Source organism: Parus major, chromosome 10 (genome assembly GCF_001522545.3).
Source record: "Parus major isolate Abel chromosome 10, Parus_major1.1, whole genome shotgun sequence".
Taxonomy (NCBI): domain Eukaryota; kingdom Metazoa; phylum Chordata; class Aves; order Passeriformes; family Paridae; genus Parus; species Parus major.
Genome location: NC_031779.1, coordinates 18,284,381 through 18,294,357, shown reverse-complemented (window position 1 = coordinate 18,294,357; position 9,977 = coordinate 18,284,381). Strand labels below are relative to the sequence as shown.

General features: G+C 40.1%; 1 long non-coding RNA gene across 1 annotated transcript; it reads left to right on the top strand.

Moving 5' to 3' along the window:
* The first annotated feature begins 219 nt into the window (after positions 1-219).
* On the top strand, positions 220-6,939 carry LOC107209105. Its single transcript, XR_004498985.1, has 4 exons — positions 220-436; positions 532-595; positions 5,079-5,192; positions 5,901-6,939. It is a non-coding gene; the product is annotated as an uncharacterized LOC107209105 (long non-coding RNA).
* Positions 6,940-9,977: the final 3,038 nt, after the last annotated feature.

Here is a 9,977-nt window from a genome sequence, read left to right as displayed (position 1 = left end):
AACGAGCTGAGGGAACCGGGGCAGCTGAGGGCGGGCGGCTGAGCTGACGGCACTGGAACTGGAGCTGAGGGGCAGACCGGAACGAGCTGAGGGAACCGGAGCTGGGGCTGAGGGACATCGGGAACGAGCTGAGGGAGCTAGAACTGGAGGTGAGGGACAGCGGGAACGAGCTGAGGGAACCGGAGCTGGAGCTGAGGGAACCGGGGCGGCTGAGGGAACCAGGCGGGTCCTGAGGGGCGGGCGGGAGCGGACTGAGGGGGAGCCCGACAAGTGCAAGCCCTGAGGGAGCCCAGGCTGGGCGAGCACAGAGGGCGGATTAAAGTGAGGCATGCAGTTGTTATGAAGCATCATGGTCTTTCACGGCATCTTCCAGGAGAAATTCCAGGTCCGTTTCTCGCCCCTGATTATGTGATCACATGCCAGAGCACTCCGGGAGGTGGGCATCAGGGCAAGGGTGCGTGAGGAGAGCAGGCAAGCCCTAATGACACCTGATTTTACAGTAATCACCGATATTATCCTTCACATTTACAGAGGGGAAGATAAAGGCACTGACAGATGAAGTCTAGTCCAAGATGAAACAGAGAAGCAGTGGAAGGTCAGGAGTCCAAAGCAGTGTCTCTGGGTCTGAGCCACTGCTCTGTGTAATGCTGCAAGTGTGGCATTTTGGGAATGTTGTTTTAACTCTTAGAAAAACATTCATACTTTCTCAAATAATGATTGCCTACACCATAGCTTCACTAGAACATAAGTACATGGTGAGAGCTGTGTAGTGTTTGTCCTTAGGAGGGAAAAAAAACACTTGGAAAAAGCCAAGGCAGTATGTCACTGTATGTTCCTGTTTATTCTACTTCTTATTTTTCGCATGTTTTACAAAACGTGTATCTCCAATGACTAATACTTCTAAGTAACCAATTTGTGCCAGTAAATGGAAGCACCATCTGTAAGAAGCTGATTTGCAGAAGCCAAGTTCTCAAACATCTGAGGAGGAGGAGGTGTTATAACTTAGTGAGAGACGACCAAAGTGTAGACTTGGGTTTGGGAGTCAGGATGATTTCAGATGTATTATGTAAGCAGGATGTGAGAGGAAAAGGGAAATGGGGAGCAGAATGATGGAGCTCTTGTTCAGCGGGAACAAAGATGAAGTAACCCTTGCTGATAGAAAGGGTAAGAAAAACACAACATTTGGGGAAAAAAAAGACATTTAATTGAGTTTGAAATGTAGCAGATGCTGATTGCTGACACAGTGAGGAACACAGACCCGTGTGCTTACTCAGTGACATTCAATGACTGTAATAAAATGAAGGTTAATTAAATAAAAGTAGCTGAGATCACTGCTCTCATTTGTGCACTGTTTCACAGAGGAAAATGGAAGACCTTTGGGCCAAGTTCATCCTCTGCTGATACTGTTGAGTAACTGCACGTGTATTTCTAACATCATAGTCTGAGCAGTTTTATCATTCTTGAGTTTCCCCACTTCCTTTCTCTCTTGGAAGAAACCTCAACTGATTTCAAAAAGCCAAGCTGGAGTCACTAGAGCCAAAGAGAACTCTTAACACTTTATCTGACAGCTGAGTTTGTCCCTGTGAGATCAGAAATCAACTTTTCATGCTGATCTGGTAATTGTATTTACACAGAGCAAGAAGTTTGTGCAGGGACAGCCAAAACTAACAGGATCACATGTGCACATTTAATTGTTTTAAAATAAAAGTTACAAAAATGTTGGTGTATCAATATTAGAAGATCTTACCAAATGTTGAAGAATAAAGATGGAGTGCAGTCTGCCTGCAGAACTATGGGACATATATTGCTTCATACACCTTCACTCCATAAAGTACTTTAGAGGAAAAAAACATGGTAGAATACAAAGACATCAGTACAAGTATTGTTTTTATGGAGTATTGCTCACTTTGTGCAATGCTCCCGTGTTATTCCCTCTAGCAAGTGCCAGAGAAGCTTTCATTTTACATGGGCAATAGAAGCCTTTTAAATTCAATCTCATGTTTGTGCCTGCCTGAGATGGGAAATGGGAGTTTCTCACGAGCTCTCCCTGCCTGGAGAAGCCTGTCAGGAGATGCAGGACAGAATTTCAGTGTTAGCTTTTGACAGAAGTGTTTGGGCAAATCACAGATCACTGGAGAATACCAGCAATTGGTTCAAGTTTCCCAAGCCTGAAGCGTGACTCATCTGACAAATGCCACAAACAAGAGGCAGAAGATAAATCTGAGATCCACAGAGTCTTGGAATCAATAGAAATTGTATCTTTCTATTTGAAAAAGGCCTTTTTATCTTTTTTTTTTTTTTTTTCCTCCAAGTACTCTGTCACTGAGGTAGAGGATGCAAGATTTGATTATCTTTTAGCATATTTTTGAAGTTGGTTCTCCCATTCTTAAAGCAATTGTGGAGCAATTGGCAATTCAGCATCTCCTTCTAACTCATCCTAAACTGGATAAATGTTCTCTTCTCCTGGAGATTCCTTCTGGATTGCTGGCTCAGTAAAAGCCAAGTATTGTAAAAATTCCACTCGCATCTAGAAAGGTCTCAGGATTAATATGCCATTCCTTGCATTCATAAAAAAGAAAGATATCAGATGATTTTAACAGTGTCTGTTTTATTTAATCCCGTGTCCACTGGCATTAATTATGTCACCCTCCTTTAATTATTTTTTGTCAGATCTCATGTTAATTAGACTGTTATTTTGCTTAGGATTGCACTTTGACTGATGATTATCTCATTTATCCTTTAAAATAATTTACACAGCGTTACGAAGAGAATACTAATGTTCTTATTTTAGCGAAAAGAAAATGATTTTGTATTCATGCATTTCTGTGCTTCCGATTTTTCTCTGTGGATTTCAGTTGGTCCAAACCCACCGTAATCCTTTGTGTTTGCAGTATCGGACACCCCCGCTGGGGGACGCTCTGTAATCGATTTTGGGTTGAAATCGGAACTTTCGCTTCCCTGCCCGTGTCTAATGGGCTAAAATTCCACCTTTCAGCTTCCGTGAACAAACTGCTTGGAGTTGTTTATAGCAGAAAGAGACAATTTTCTCCACAAAATAAACTAGAAAGCGATGCTGCTCTATAATAATAATAATAAAAAAAAAAGGCTTGCAGATCTCTTCAGGCATGTCAGGAATATGAAACTACACGATGTTTACAATTATTGGATGCATAAAAGCAATTTATCACAATACCTGATATTTACTATAGCACACATTTGATCTTCTTTCCCTCACGCTTTTCTTCCATGGATGCAGTTCAAAAGTTTACAACACAGGAATCCAAAGCTGTGTACTATTTTGTTTCACTTATTTTCTGTACTATGGCTTAGTTTATCCCAGGGTTTCCCACTGTATTTACTGATGAGAGATCCTAAATATTATTTAAAGGAAAAAAAGACTTTATGCTGAGATAATTAGAATATTATACTTTGTCTGATCGGGGAGCTTTAGGTTGTTTGCAGCTGATAATAACTTAGTGTAGTCCAGAATTTCTACTTTCATAAAATATGCTTTTATTTGTTATGCTAGAAATTATGAAAACAATTTGGATCAAAGGAGAAGGCCACCATATCAATCTTTTTGTCATCAAAATGCATTTGATTTGGTGGGAGCCCTTGCTCTGAAATGATGCTCAGGATTGTCTCGGCTTCCAGAGCAGCTCCTGCAGGGTTCAGAGGATAATGGTGGTCAGAGATGGAAAGACCCAACAGGTCAGATTTTCCACCCACTTCCAAATTGGGAGTGCTCCCTGTGGTACATCTCGCTCAAGTCTGGGGTCAGTGCTGCACAATATCATGCTCTAAGGTTTATTTATTTATATTCCCCAGTAAATAGAAAACAGAATAGCAAGGGTGACTTTTTACCCCCCTGCTTTCAAAATAACAAGAAGTTTCTAGGTGAAGCTGATTAATTCCCTCTTAGGCTCGTGTCATCAGAAATTAAATGGGGTTGATTCATGGGGAGCTCTGCAGTTGTGATTTGCTCTACAAATGAGATATAAGAGGTTTTCCTTGAGAGCTCAATGATGTATAAAGGGAAACTAAAGGAGAATGTATCACACTGCATTTCTGGGCTGCAGCTGTGCGTCTTAGGTGCCTTAAATTCTTCTTACTAAAAGCCCTTGAGGAAAGATTTTATGCCCATAACTGCTCTATCCTCTGGCAAATCATATTGCCTGGCAGGGCTGGGAAAATAACAGGTTGCTCTTTTAAGAAAAAAATGCAGAGGAAAGAATACAAGAATTCAAGATGCATTATTTTTTTCATAATTATTGTCAAGAACTAAGTCTCAGCCAGCAAGTAATTCAGGAATACCTAATTGTACATAATAACACTTTAACCTGTGCTGCCCAGTTCTGTATGTTGTGATATTATTTGGGTTTCCTTGATGTCCCTGTGTGATAACTGACCAACAGCGAATATTTTTAATTGAATGTAAAAGTCATAAAATGACATATGTACTGCTAACCACTTATTGTGCAATTGGAGGTTTTCATTTGGCAAATGTTCAAGCTTCAAATGTGTTTTTCATGATTATTCCCCTTATTAAAGCTCATTTGCTATTCATGGAAAGTGAGCACAAGAGAGATGTGAACAGTCAAAAAAACTCATTTAAAAATTCAAATGAATATCCAAGGGAAATGGATTTCAGTGCCCAGCTCTACTGGGACACTCAGCTGCTGAACGACTTCTTAATGGGTGCCTTTGTCATTGTCCTCAAGGCTTCCATCACTGCTTCTGGATGGTGACTTCATATTGCAGTCATTATGCAAAATTCCTTCTTGATATGGTTAAAGTGGTTCATTAGAGAGAGGCAAGGTGAGAGTGTGTTCACCACATGCCTGCTGCTTTTACAAATGAGGTAAAAATGAATTTGTTGTGATACTGAGTACTGAGTTTGGTGTGGAGTCAAAGAAACTCTGCTCTCTGACCCTTGCTAAGAGCTGAGACATCCAATGGCCTGACTCATGCTGGCCTCAGGGACTCCAGTTATCCCTCTCTGTGTCCTAGTGATGGGAAGGATCTGATCATCAACTGTGGGAACAAAGAGCAGTAACTAATGTTTATTTTCTACTTAGGCTGAGCTCCTGCAAGCTAATTTACACCTTCATTCTTCACTTGCTTTCCTGGCAGCAGGATCTGCTTATAAAGCTCCTTCCTCTGCACTGCTTTCACCCACAAGTCTGATTGAAGTAAGTCAGGTGGTCCTCGAGGTCCCAAACACTTGATAGAACCACCAAAGTGCTGCTTGTTACTACCTCACTAAACGGTGTAGTTCCTTATTAGGCTGAAAATACAAAGTGGTGTGAGCAACCACAGAGTTTCTAGGGATAGATAACTGAAAAAAAATGTTGCATTATTCAACCTCAGACTTTGGAGGTGCATTTACTCCCACAAGCTGTGGTCAAAGGCTGATGCATTTCAGAAAGGTCTTGCTTCTTAGCCAAATTTATAACTGCTTCAATTAAAGAAGGTCAGATTCTTTGCCTGGGGTCACATGGCAACTCAGTGGCTCAGCCAGGGTTTGAGCCAAAGATCCATTCTCTTGGTTCATCACCCTTGAATGTAAATAGGAGATTTAATTCTGCTTTATGAAGATATTAGACAGTTTTTATATGTTTTGTAACTTTCTGAAAGAGACCGAGCTGCCACTATAATGAGGAAATAGTCCAGTGGGTAATAAAATTTAAGAAAAACAATACACAAAAAATATTTCCAGAGGAAGAAATTAAACCTTGAACTAGTACTTCGTGGCAGCTGATAAGGTGTGGAACTTTCTGGGGACATAAAGGATGTTAGAATGCCAATCAAATATCAAAATGCTCATTTAACTTAGTGAGAGACTGACTGATTTTTCTACATCGATGCTGATTTTAGGTATTTTTTTACTCTTTCCCCAGTTGCACATTGCAGAATGCAGTGTGTGGAGGGCGTGCACAGCACCAGTATGAGCAGGTGTCCCCCATGTTGGATGAGCTGGTGCAGCTGCAGGTAAGGGAAAGGTTCTCTGCTGGTGCAAGAGGAAAGCCAAAGAGCAGCCCCAGCTGTGGGACAGAACTGGATTTACAGTCAGGAATGCTCTTACAGATATGGCAGCCCATACCTTCAGAAGCATGGAAGAAAAGGAGGGGCAGTCTCAGATGATTTCTGTCTAATATTTTTGCTTAAAATTGAGTTCACCATGTTATTTTCCAGCTTATCTCACTACCCTTCCCCTTTTTTTTTATATTTTTTAAATTTTTTTTCCTTCTAGAATGTCCCATCCCTTCAAGTTTTATTTTTGGAATTTAATATCTCCTGTTGATGATTTCTGTTCCTTATCTTCTCTTGATCCATTTCTGCTTCTCTTTTAGATTCTGTCTCCTTCAGTCTCCAACTAATGTCTCCCCATATGTCAGATTAAAAAAAAAAAAAAATTTACAAGATGCTGGGCTGTGAAAGGAACTAGGGAATGTTTATGTGGTTGCAGCAGGCTGACCATTAAAGTGACTTTATTTCTACAGCATTTCAGATGCGGGGCTTGACAGTTTCATTTCCGAAACTATTTATACTCACAAAAATCCATAACAGCATTTCCATTATTTCCTTATATGATATTTTTTGCCTATATTTTATCAAGTCATCTTCTTCTATTCAGACCTGATTTCAGACAATAGGAATACAAAGTGGAAAAATCCTTTCTAAAAGAGTCTGTAGCTTTTTATCTATTAAAGCATCTTTCTGTGTCCCAACACATTTTTATCTCAGCCTACTTTTCAACTTCTCCTGTTGATTTGATCCAATGGAATGACATGCAGGGGAAATTTAGATGGAAGTTACCCCTGAAGAGGGTGTGTGCTCAGAGATGAGGGTCCTTACCAAAGCTGCCTTCCTCATTATCCACCAAAGTCCTCTTGCAGCTCTGGATCCTGATTCCAGACCATGCCATATTAAAGCAAAGGCCAGCTATTGCTGAAAACACAGAAGTAAATATTTTACTGAACTATCACCACTGGACATCACAACAGGCTAGGATGGATAAAAATGATCCATTTTGTATTCTTGCTTTTCTAAATATAATGCTGTCTAGACCTTTATATATGTGGTGTTCTATTTTTTCGTTGTAAAAAAAATTCCAACCAAACCATAACTTGCAGTTTTGAAAAAGAAACTACAGCTAGCATTAAATATTCTTGAACAACATCAGTGTATTAAATTCTGGCACAGTTTGCATATAGAGACTGCGTGGCAATTTGTGAGAACCTACGCTTTAAGAGTAGTCAGGTGTAACTTGTTCCTTGCCACAGCAGTAAAATCACTGACCAGGCTTTCTGCTCTAGCAAACCATTGTCAGCCCTCAGGACTCCTGCACAGACCCCCAGACCCTCTCAGTATCAGTGGCTGTTGCAAACACAATAAAGACAAAGCTTGTTATGATTTCACAAATAAAGTTTGGAAACCACCAGACATAATGATGGCTTTGGTTCCCTCCAGCTCTACACTCCCGTGGCTCTGGACTGTTGCTGTGACTCCAGGGAGTGGTAGGGTGAGTTAGTGATGGAATATGATGATAACAACAGTCTGAGCTACTGAGCACAGCTCCTTTTGCTTGCCTTGGAGAGATGCTGGCCCAGGAAGGTCAGCAGGTTGTTTGCTTCCTGCTGAGCTAATTGGCAGGGTGACAGCCACTGCCTGCCAAACACATGCATTTGTTTAATCTCTGCTGGTTGGGGATAAAAACTACCAATAGACAAAAGAGGCCTTCTTTAAAAGAGCTGATTTAGAGCTGGGTGAAGATGGGTTCTTCCCTTAAACCCCTAAGTGTCAGTAGTAGTTGCTCTGGATGTGCACAAATAACACACACCCAAGCTCACTGGGGATCCCTTTTTCTCCTGACAGTGCAGTAGGAGGAGAGGGGAACTATTGATCTTGGTACAATATGAAAAGTTACCAGAATCAGGTAGATTTGGCATCTGTAGTTATGTATTTAAAAGCTGATGCCAATTGTAAGTGCAAGGATGAATGGATTGCAGGAGGGAAGAGGAGCTTCCTGAACTGATTTAAGATGCATGAAGCTTCTTTATAAAGGACATGTGCAAGGCCCAAGGGAGTTAGTGCAAAGAATCTTGTTAATGTTTATGGGCTTTTGATCAAGTCCTAAAGACAGACTCAAGAGTTGAGCTGTTTTGACTTTGAAACAAAGGCTCTGGTACAATTACATAATTTCTATTATTCTCTTTAAACTGGCATGTGTTATTCATCATTCTGATCAGAACACACTTTCCATCTCTGTCCTATTTCTGGTTTGATGATTGTGATAAACTTGGTAACCTTTTGCAGGCTGTGAAGTTGTACACTTCCTTCAGATCCTCTGTTTGGTTTGTGAAAGTGCTTTTTAAATTTTAAAGGACAAAATGTATGTTTGTTTTTGCCAATTAGGGATTACCAGGGGCAAATCATATTCTAAAACTATAGGAATGATTGTGATAAACTTACTGACCCTTTTCAGCCTGGAAGCTGTGCACTACTTATTTAGATTGTAAAAGTGCTTTTCAAATTTTAAAGGGCAAAATTTATGAGATTTTTTTTTTTTCACCAGTTTGAGATTATTAGGGTCTAGTGGTATTCTAAAAATAAGACTTCTAGTACAGCTTCATCTTTGCCTCTTTCAGAGATTTGCATCTTTTCCATTTGTATTTGTACCTGTTGCTGCCATCTCCCTATAACAGAGGGCCATCTCTTTGGTATCCTCAGGATTTGCAGGTTTTAATTAGAATGGATTTATGTTGATTAGAGTTGATGGGATTGAAATGCCATGTAGTTATTAATTTCCTAGTTTTAATTTTGCTACTTAGTCATACGTTACCAAAAATATCTTGGAAATGTGTTTTTTTCCCTTGTAAAGTGGCAAACCAGAGAAATAAATGCATCACGGCAGGCTGTCATTTTGAGTACAACTCCTGCTAGATCCTGACTTAGAATTCTGTGAATGACTATGGAGCTGGAGGAAAATGAAAAGAAATATGTGCAGCCAAGATTTCTTAGATTTTCTTTTTTTAAAAAAAAAAAAAAAAAAAAGAACTTTTGGGAATTTCTGCTAGCATTTGCTTGGTTTCTTTTTTACACATAGACGTCAGTGAGCATAATTCCTTGAAATTCCAAAATTTCAAAATGTCCATTTTAATTTTCATCTCTGTTGCATACACAAGACAAACAGTTTCTGGGCAGAAGTCAGTAGTATCCAGCATGCGGAATGCTGTTTCCACTTTTGCAGGGAGGAAAGTGAGGCATAAAATAATGTGTGGTCCAGTCCAAGGATCATTACATCAGTCTAAGGTGCATCTTCAGATCTCACTGCAATGGGAGAAGGTATTGTGCAGGTGGACTGGCTTTGCAGGCTGCTCATCTCTGCAGTGATGAATAAAAGCAGTAACAAAATTTCCAGAGCAGATAAAAATTCAAATGATCCTCTTTCCAAAAGTCTCATGCTGAGCCCATTGCAGCTGAAGGGAGGAGACCACAGCACTGAGATACACAAGTGGCAGAGTTTTGGACTGGGAATGAGGACTCTGGTTTTGCTGAGAAGGGACTCAGAGCAGAGAATGTTTATATTCAGTGCTGGCGTTCAACTAGTTCCTAAAACTTCAGGTTAAAAATTCCTGCACAAATCGATCCTAAAGATAAATTCACAGCTTCTTTCGGCTTCTCTCTTCTTTCTGTAATCAAACCCATTCCTCACTGAGTACAAGAGCAGTGAACTCAAAATTTCTTTTGATAAAAGCATAGCTGAGCAGCATCGTTCCACCATGTGTCCAAATAATGCCAGTTGCTGTAACACTACATTTCCTGCAGATTTAAGTTCTCTCCTTAATATTCTATCTGGAGACAGCTGTTTGAAGAAAACAGCTAAGCTTGATCATAAATTTGCCCCAGCATATTTAGAAGTATTTGTAAATAAGATCTGAATGAATGTGTCCTATGGACTTCTTTCAGAATAC